General features: G+C 32.9%; 1 long non-coding RNA gene across 1 annotated transcript; it reads left to right on the plus strand.

Moving 5' to 3' along the window:
• The first annotated feature begins 3,134 nt into the window (after positions 1 to 3,134).
• On the plus strand, positions 3,135 to 8,598 carry LOC128132635 (uncharacterized). The gene is made up of 3 exons (XR_008230909.1): positions 3,135 to 3,335; positions 7,125 to 7,301; positions 7,433 to 8,598. It is a non-coding gene; the product is annotated as an uncharacterized LOC128132635 (long non-coding RNA).
• The last annotated feature ends 1,209 nt before the right edge of the window (positions 8,599 to 9,807 follow it).

The raw sequence follows: 9,807 nt of genomic DNA on the forward strand, positions 1-9,807 counted from the left end.
ATCAGACAAAGAAGGGATTTCCAGTCATGAAGACTGTCCGGTCTATGATCAAGCTATACCCAGATGTTATCGATCCAAAGACAGATAGACCTTTCAGAACAGTGATGTGGCCTCCCACTAACCAAGTGAGGAAAGTTCATGTGTTACAAAACTTTAGAGACAAGTCACTTGAAAACATGCTCTACTGGATTTTTGATGAAACAACAGCTACCGCTATCATCAAACTTCCAAATCGCAGTTTCCGTCTCTATGACAAAAAAGACCTATTTCAATTTGGAAAGTGGGATATCCATCACTTGTCTCTGCATCAAATTAAAGTCCCTGAGGAAATATTCGAGCATGCTGCAATGGAGTACACTTCGATGGTGGCAAAAATTATCCAAAAGGGGATGTGGAGTGGATCGATGCAGGGGACCGATGTGATGCTGGTTGATAAAGACTAAATGTTGCTAGCCGCAAACCAAGGGCGAGGTTGAAAGGTCAAAGTATATGGTTTGTGCTAGGCAATACATGTATAGATGAGTTAGGGCATTTGAGATTGTTATTTGGAGTCTTTTGGTATGTTTGGTGTTTTCGGTCTAGGAAGGTTTTCAGTCAGGATGTGACCGAAATCCTGTTTTCGGTCAATGTATATTGGTATAAATAGGTTGCCAGGTTGTCATTTGTCAGTAGTTATTCACTGTGGTTTTCGGTCCATTGAGTTGTATCAGACGATTTATAGATTTAATCTTATGCAACCTCAATTTCATTCATTCTTTTACTCATTTTCTTCTTTATTACATTTGCTTGATTGATCATTGGTAAAGATCCTTCCATCAAGGGCCTTACACTTCTACTCGTTACGCTAGTGACTTTGTAAAAAAAATTTTAAACTAAGATGTTTTAGATACCAAAGTTGATTTTATAAGATTAAAAGTTTAAAAAAAATGTTGAACATAATATGATCCAAAATGAGATGATTTAAGAAAATTTTGATTTCTCATAATTATGATTCAATATGTTTATGATACTAAATTTTTTATCGAAAAGTATTTTGACAAAAATATTTTATGATCCTTAATTATTATATTTATTTATAATTCGAATTTAATTGATGCAAAATTAAATCATTCGACAAATATAATGATCCAGATGTTGTTATGAACAAAAAAAATATTTTATTCAATGCATTATGATCGAAAATCATATGATAAAAAATTAATATGACCCAAAATAATAGGATTCGGAATGCTATAATCCAAAATTTTATGCTAAAAACTGATATGATTCTAATTTTCATGATCCAAAAATAATATGATTAAAAATAGTAAGATGCGTAATATCGTTATCATTCGAAACTTTTTATAGTTGGTAAACATCAAAAACTCGAATCAGTGTTAAATTTAAAAAAAAAAAAAAACAAAAAACAAAAAGAAGCACAATAAACTTCAAAGGGATAAAAAAAATCAAATATATATATATATATATATATATATATATATATATATATATATATATATATATATATATATATATATATATATATATATATATATATATATATATAGGGTTAGGTTCATGTGAGACGACCTAATTTTGTGAGATCGTGAGACGCATTTTTTATTCTTTTTATTTTTTTATTTTTTTTAATTTTTTTTAGTTAATTCTAGTTCCGAAAATAATATTTAAAAAAAGAATTTTTGGATTTTTTCTTTTATTTTGCATTTTAAAATTATTTTTTAGAATATGTACAGTGTAATATTCTATTACAATATTTCACGTATTTTTCAAAAAAAAATGGAATTTATTTTTATTTATGTTTATTTTTTTAAATTTTTTTAGTTAATTCAAGTTCTGAAAATAATACTAAAAAAAAGAATTTTTAGATTTTTCCATTTATTATGCATTTTAAAATTGTTTTTTAGAATATGTCAGTGTAATATTCTATTAGAATATTTCACGTACTTTTCAAAAAAATAGATTTTTTTTTTATTTTTTTTAGTTAATTCAAGTTCCGAAAATAATATTTAAAAAAACAATTTTAGGATTTTTCCATTTTTTTGCATTTTAAAATTATTTTTAGATTCGGTTTTTTGGTCTCACAAAGTTAGAATGGTTTCAAATGAACGTTAACATATATATATATATATATATATATATATATATATATATATATATATATATATATATATATATATATATATATATATATATATATATATATATATATATATGAAATCCAAAAAAAATGAAAAACTACATGTTCACTCATCTAAAAAACTGATTTCAAGAAAAAGAATATTTGATAAAAAAAGGATTAAAACACAAAAAAAAAATGTAATTTTAAAAAATATAAAAAAAGCAAAAACACAGTAAATATACCTCTAAAAAGTTTTTTTCTTAAAAAATATTTAAAAACATATAAAAAGGTTTACAAATATAAAAAAAAAAACAAAAAAAACACTAATGTAAAAGATATTCTATGGATGTCCGTCGTACGTGATTATTTCATCGAGTTCGTATTACGTTCTACGGACGTTAGTTGCATTCGTACGCAGCACACACTACTAATTGTGTCTGACAATTTTGCCGTTTACGAAATATGTGGCAGAGAATTGTTTTCGTGGTTTCTTTTTGGATTCCTCCCGTATATATATATATATATATATATATATATATATATATATATATATATATATATATAAAGAGAGGGATTTTGTTTTCTGTAATCAAAAGGTCTTGATGGCTTTATGATGAGTATGTTATCTCTTTGTTGCAAGTATGTGGGAATAGAATGGTGGTTTCTTTGAAGTATTTGGCATATAGTACCGACAATACACATAATATATAAATATAACCACAGGAGATATTTTATATGGTATTCGTCTTTTTTATTTGTAGTGGAGCCAACTGATTTTTACCATAAAAGAAGAGTAAATTATAGTTTGTCATTATATATATATATATATATATATATATATATATATATATATATATATATATATATATATATATATATATATATATATATATATATATATATATATATATATATATATATATATATATATATATATATATATATATATATAACCGAACAAGTATTGTATTATCTTATAACTCTTTCTCAACCGATCATCACATAAGGGTGTATATGTAAATTAACACCATCCTCACCATTTATCACTACCATCACGACATCCATAAATAACATCTCGAAATCTGCTGTCGATAGTTCCAAAAAAACGTAAGTATCAACATCAATACTCTTTAATTCGTTCATTCGGAGGTAGAGGCAAAAAATTTGTTAGATCTCGATATGGAGTTGGAGGCGGAGAAGAGAGACACTATTCATGGTTAGTATTTCCTTAAATCTTTTTTGTATTTTCCCTAAGATACGATTTCAAATCGAGTTTCCATTTTCCCAATTGGATTTGTGCTACTAACAGTAACAAACAGACTATTGATTAAAACCGAAGCAACAAATTATTATTTTTAATAAATACATTTGCAAGTTAAACCATTAATTGCGTAAGAAAACTTTCAACAACTTCTTACATCCACAACTTTTTGGTTCTTGCAACTTGGACTAGTTAGATTGCATCGTGTCAATTGCTTCCTTGTGCAATATCATATCCCAACTAAATATCCTAAAATGAGCTGGATAATATCTCTCCATTAAAAGGAACAGAACTAAAACCAAAATATGATGCAGGATTATAGAACATTAAACAATTTATCAACAAAACCAAAAGGAAATGGAAATTTGATTACAACCAGACGATGTAAATCAAAAAAACAAAACAAAATTTCTTTGTTGCTTTAAAATTCATCTATTTTAGAATTTGTGTTATTTGATTTTTTATTTTTCAGAAACCGATGATTTTTTTATTCTTTCCATGAATATTGGTAATGGTTTTTGAAACACTTTGTTTTGAATCGTGACCCATTTGGGTGGGGGTGATGAAATGTAGATAGTTTGGGCATTCGGAATTGGTTTTGGTGCCAAGGGGAATTTTGGAAAATTGGCAAAGGGCCTTTATGGAAAGTCGATTATGTGTTCGGGAAAATTTAAGTCAAGTCTGAGTTGATAATAGGGTAGAGCTTCTCGATACCTTTTCATGGATATAAGGATGGTCGGAATCGGAGTTGTATCAAAGAAGTTATGGCCTTCAGAATGAATTAGGGTTTGGGGAAAACCATAGTACGTGGGGCGTACCAAGGAAGTACACAGGTTGTACTAATGCGAGGGAGGTTATGTCATGCATAATGCAGAGTACGTGTAGCGTAGTGCGAGGCTGGGATAAGTTTGCGAGACCTCATGCGATGGGCATACAAGGAGTACGCTGGGCGTTCGAGGGTCAGATTGAAACCCTAATTTTTAGGGATGTACCATATATAAGCTTAATGTTAGCCACTTTCCCTCATTTCTAAGTCAGCCTCTACACTCCAAAAACCCTAAATCAAAATTGTAGCCTCTTGTAGATGCTCTTGAACTATTGGGAGGCTTTGACGCTCATTTTTGTCCTTGGGAAGGAAATAAGAGAAGCCTGAAGTTGTTTGTAGTGGTGAAGAGGCTTTGGATCCAGAATCATCATCTTGTGAGGAATCTTTTTGAGGTAACAAGTTTGCATCTTGGCTTGTGTGTGATTAGATCTCTTCATGGCTAGTTTATTATGTTTCTGGTCTCCTTTTTGGGTCTATAAATGAGTTGGGTTGTCTAAGGACTTGTTCTTTTAGATTTGGTTTTGGTATCCTTAAGCATAAGCGTGCAAGCTTTTGTTGGATTAGTGTCTAAGTCCATAACTATAATTGGTATGTACTTGACCCAATTTGGCATGGTCCATTTTGGTTGCATGGCATCGGAACTACTAGATAGACAAAATGAGAAAACAGATACTAGTGATTTATATTAATATATTATAAGTTCTAATATATTAATATGAAATCATAGTATTTAATTAGTATTGATCAATAATTAATTTAGAATTAATCTAGTGATCAAAAGGAACTAATTAAATATGGACTCTTATATATACGGTGGGCCAAGTTCATTTACGTTGGGCTAAGCTTTCATGGATAGTCCATGGAGTGTTTAACTCATGGATCTTGTAGAAATGAAAGGTCATGGGTATTAGAGTTTACATGAATGTAACCCTAATCCTCCACACTATATAAAGAGGTCTATGGTTTATGAAATGGTGCTAGGTGCTATATACTAGAGTGTGTGTACACAAAGAGAACAAACTGATTTCTTGAGGGTGAACCTAAGTATCCTTATTCTCTAGTTATCCCAAGGGTTCTGGTGTTGTGTGAACCATTTGAGGTGTCACACTTGAGGCACTAGGATCTTAAAGGTTCAAGACTTCAAGCTCCATCAAAAGGTACGTTATTATACTAGATTCTTGTAGTATAGTTGCTTCATATTATGCTAGTTAGGATGAAACATTTGAATATTGAATATTTCCATGTATAATAGAGAAAACATATATCCAAGGTTTATAGGGTTTCTTGTACACCATAAGATTGTTAGAATGCTCAAAACCCTTCAGTGGTATCAGAGCCAAGTTTGTTTTCATTTATACTTGATGCAAATTGCTGAAAATTGAAGTTGGCATGTTGTCTGGACAGCTGAATCGCCAAGTCCATTAAGGGACTCGACGAGTCCATGCCTAAATTCATACAACTCGTCGAGTTGGTTCATGCACTCGACGAGTTAGACCCCCTGATAGCATATCTACGAGTTTTAAGGCGAGAATTGGTCTAGAATCATTACCTTAAACTGTTTTGGACTTATAAAACATGTTTTTGATGTGGTAATGATTATGGTAAACCAATTTTAAGGTTGTTATCAAAATGTCAAGTTTTATGTGTGTTTATGTAATTCTTGAAATTGCTGATATGATTGTTCATACATTTATGAGTTTTGGTAGATCATAGGAATTATTTGCAAATTGTTGTTAGTTAATTCTTGATCTAAATATGTTTTAATGGTGTCCATAATTTGTCCTCAAGTTATGGATTACCAAAAGTCATTTCTTTTAAGGATTCATTAAAATACATAGGTTACACGATTGAAGTCTCTTTTTTTATGAACTCCATAACTTGTCCTCAAGTTACGGATGTTCAAGAGTCTCTTCATTAGAGTTTTAAAACCTTAATTAAGCTCATAAGTTATGAAAATCCAAAAGTTTCTGAATACTTCAAAACTTTCCCTCAAGTTTTGGAATTTGTAAAGTTTCCCCACATGAATACTTTAATTCCAAGTTAAACCCTTAGCATTTTAAAAGTTAAAAAAATTCAACTCTTATACTTTATAGTATTATATGCTAATAATATATATATATATATATATATATATATATATATATATATATATATATATATATATATATATATGTATGTATAAGAACAAAGTCAGTCTTACCGTTAGTAGGCCTCATTCACGAAGTCGGTCTATAAGGGGGTTTAAGGTTACTGCCAATAAAATGACAGTTTAATGGGTGTCAACTCTCACCCACCGCTTCCTTGGCGGGTGGAGGGTCATTAGCCGAACGGGTAGGACAGGACTATAATTCTTCCTTCATTATAAGTATAATGACAAATATAAAGTAACTAAACCGTTTATAAATTCTCAATCTTAGTTACTTTAGGAAAATGTGAATTTGGTGCTAACCCATGAAAGTACACTTTGTACTTTGTTTAAGTCGGTAGTGGAGCGCGTGTGGTTAACCGACACACTAGCTTGGATTTAACAAGGTAGGAAAATGATAACTTAATGTTTATCATAGGATTGTGTGACAACCCGATATTTCGACTCTATGTAATGACCTAAAAAGTCAAGTATTGTAACCACTTTTTATATAATGAAATTAACTTCGAAAAATAAAATGTGCAAAACTCTCTATAGGGATGTCTATTATGCTAGATATTGTGTCAAGGTTTACAGAAATATTAAGAACACTAAAATCTGAGTTATAACGAAGAAGTTATGATCATTCTAAGATTTCCGACAAAACCGACAACACCGATTAAACAAAAAACACGAAGTTTCAATATAATAGTTTTTAGCCTTAAGTATCTAAATGAAAGTTGTAGATATCTGATGAGTTGAAAATCTCTTTGATCGTTTAGATCTTATACAGGTTAATCAGAATAAAGCAAACAAAAATATCAAACAAGAGAATGAATCAATATAAGTTGAATGATTCAATAGATTCACGCATCAGCAGAGCTCGACAAAGAATGTCACACCCCAAGAATCGAAGGCGGAAACATTTCCTGGGTTGACTCCACGTTGAGTATCAAATCCAATGCACATAGTAAGTAAAGTAAAACAACCATTACATTACATATTGAAAAGTTTTACATTTGTTTCAAAAGTAAAGTTATACAAATGTGATACATAATATATAATAACAAAACGAACTGGTCTTGTACGCACTCCATCCAGGAACAAATGATCTTCGGGTACCTGTTCTAACGATGACCTGAGAACACAAGCGGTTTGAAAATCAGCATAACGCTGGTGAGTTCATAAGCGGTTTGTGTTTTGTACAAATGTTTATGTTTCCTTTTCGTTTCTGAAAATGTTACACACACCAAGAAAATCCCATATTTTCTTAAAAAGGTTGGTTTTTGTTCTCAACATGTAAAGTATAGTTGTACAATGAAAAAACGTTTACTCTTGTGAAAATGTACCAATGTATCCCCAGGAAAGTCACATACTTTCCTGATTGTGTTTTACCAATTGTAAAAGATGTAAAGTTACCCGGTTTGTTACACTTTTCTAGTTATGTAAACGTTCCCCAAGAAAGCCCCATGCTTTCCTAAATGTTGGTTATCAATGTAAAAGATGTATTCTGAAACCTGGTTATCTTGTAAAATGTGTTAAGTTATTCATTATTACTATTAAGTAAATCTCTGTTATCCTAATTGCGAGTTCCATAACCATACGATAGACTAGATGTGGCAATAAGTAGTCCACATCACCTTATGACTTTCTTCACCCTTGAACCATTTATGTTCGGCTGTAGCTAGCAGCCAGGTGTGGGGTAGTCAGCCCCGTATAGATCTATACACTCAAGTCACGCTCTCTAATCCCAGAGATTCTGGTTACGGGTGTAGTCCTCCACTCGCGTATCTATGCGGAGTGTTCACCGAGGACGTGTCTCCAATTATACAGGACTAACAAATTTACTAGTAATAATATGATAGTCCTCCACTCGCGTATCTCTGTGGAGTGTTACCGAGGACAAAACAGTGTACAAGTTTTATGTTTCAAATGTTCTAATGTCATGCTTTTAACTGATAAAATGTGGAAATTATTTGTGAAATGTATAAAACACAACAGTTTATAAACCCATTTCACATATATATGTTTACGCGATCTGCATGTTCAAACAGTTATCAGTTATATCAATCAGTGTTAAAAGCATATAAAATGTGAAACACACACACGAAAACAAGTTTTGAGTACAAGTAATCCCTTGTGCTTTGCTTGTGTTCCCCCTAAAAATAGTGAAAAACAGTGAAAAAGGGTAGGGGTATGAACTCACCGCTTAATGTAGAGATCGAGTGGCAACGGATGCCCTTAACTCCTATGGCCCCTATTTTTCATGTGATGACACATAAATGAGTTAGATCTAAGGTTTTCCATGACTAAACATGATAGGAAAACATCCTTAGGGCTTGGAATTACTAAGAATAAGTGTCCTATGATTGAAACTTAATGATTTATGCAAGTTTAGGGCCAAATATGGGTATTGGAGTGGGTGTATGGTCTTGAAAATGAGTGTGCGGCTGGGGAGTGCGGCCAGGAGTGTGTAGGAGGTAGCACAAAAGAGTGTGCGGCCGTATAGAGGGTGTGTGCAGCCGTACACAGGAGTGTGCGGCCATACACTCCTCATTTGAGTGCATATGTTGATTTTTGAAGTGTATGCTCTTCATACATGGGAGTTGTGAATGTATGCTGCCCCCATTTGAAGGTGTGCGGCCGTACACCTTCATGGGATGATGAATATGATGAACATAATGAGTTTTAAGCATGGGATCCAGGTACACCGTGCAGTCGGACTACCTCTTGGATGTAGATTCGCGCGAGTCTTTCCATCATGAAGGATTCTTTGATTGGAATGAAGTGAGCGGATTTTGTCAAACGATCGACAATTACCCAAATGGTGTCGTACCCAGTCAGACACCTGGGTAGTTTGGTGATGAAATCCATGGTAATCATCTCCCATTTCCATTCGGGTATCTCGGGCTGCTGGAGCAGTCCCGAGGGTTTCTGGTATTCGACTTTCACCTTGGCGCAAGTCAGGCACTTGCCCACGAATGTAGCTATCTCCGCTTTCATGTTTGGCCACCAGTATTGTTTCTTGAGATCCAGGTACATCTTGTCTGAACCCGGGTGAACAGAATATTTGGTCTTGTGTGCTTCCTCCATGACAATCTTCCTGAATCCTCCGGACTTTGGAATCCAGATTCGATCCATGAAGTAGTAGACTCCATCACCCCTGATCTGAAGTTTCTTTTCCATTCCTCTCAAAGCTTCGTTTGACACGTTCTCGGGTTTGAGCGCTTCTAACTGGGCTTCTCGGATTTGCATGGGTAAGTTGGAATGGATGGTCATCGTCTGGTTCTTCACTTTGTGGACCGAACTTTCCTTTCGGCTAAGGGCATCTGCTACCACATTGGCCTTGCCGGGATGGTAACGGATTTCACACTCATAATCGTTGAGTAGTTCTACCCATCGTCGTTGCCTCATGTTCAAGTCTTTCTGATCAAAGATGTGCTGCAGGCTCTTATGGTCAGTGAAGATCGTACACT

The sequence above is a fragment of the Lactuca sativa genome, chromosome 3, assembly GCF_002870075.4.
Source record: "Lactuca sativa cultivar Salinas chromosome 3, Lsat_Salinas_v11, whole genome shotgun sequence".
Taxonomy (NCBI): domain Eukaryota; kingdom Viridiplantae; phylum Streptophyta; class Magnoliopsida; order Asterales; family Asteraceae; genus Lactuca; species Lactuca sativa.